An 893-nucleotide genomic window follows, 5' to 3' on the forward strand; every position below is an offset into this window, starting at 1 on the left:
CAGAGGGGTGAATGGGCATGGCCTCTCTCACCTGCAATTCTTCCCAACGCTGCCCCTCCCACCCTAAATCCTTCCCACCTTCTCATCCTGCCAACTTCTGCTTATCATTCACACGAGCTCTCCTGTGTAACTGAGAAGACATCCCTGACCCCAGGGCTGGGTCATGGGGCATCTGGTACACCTGGCCTTTAACTGGATGGAGCAGGTCCATGGGAACCTGTCGTCATGTTAACCCATCTCCCTGACCCCCGGCCTGCTCACCCCTGCATTCCATGGGTGCAGAACAGGCTCCTTCAAGTTTTCTGTGGCAAAGGGCTGCTGCCTTTTAAGTTTTTTCCAATGAATCATGGACCAATACCTTTGCAGAATACAATATGAACTAATTACTCGAAATCTGAGACAAACAGAAACCAAGATGTGCTGATTTTTTATTATTAGATTCAACAGACTGCTATAAAAATTTCCAATGCACACAATCTCCATACCTATTTCCTGTGCCCTGTGACCAGTGGTTCCCAGCCAGTACCACGTACAGACCCCACTTCCGGTAACTCTGGTCAAGCACGAGGAAGACCCTCAATAAACATTCATGGAATGAACGACTAGGAAAGTCCGGGGCATGAGACGGGTCCCAGGACTCAGTACCTCCTACCTGCCCCCGGGCTCTCCCTCCGGGCTTCCGGGCGCTTTCCGCACAAGTGTGTTGACCTGGGCCTGGACACTTAGCAAGTCCCTCTCATCCTGCCTTGCACCCCAACCACTCCAACTCCAACAGGAATGACTTTTTGATATTCAAACTTGGCCTTCACATGTCCTTGCTTAAAGCCCTTTGTTCTCAGGATAAAGTCACCAGCAGGGCCCGGCCCCAGCCCCACTCTGGCCTCCTCCCCCGC

This window comes from Lipotes vexillifer, unplaced genomic scaffold, assembly GCF_000442215.2.
Source record: "Lipotes vexillifer unplaced genomic scaffold, Lipotes_vexillifer_v1.1 scaffold650, whole genome shotgun sequence".
Taxonomy (NCBI): Eukaryota; Metazoa; Chordata; class Mammalia; order Artiodactyla; family Lipotidae; genus Lipotes; species Lipotes vexillifer.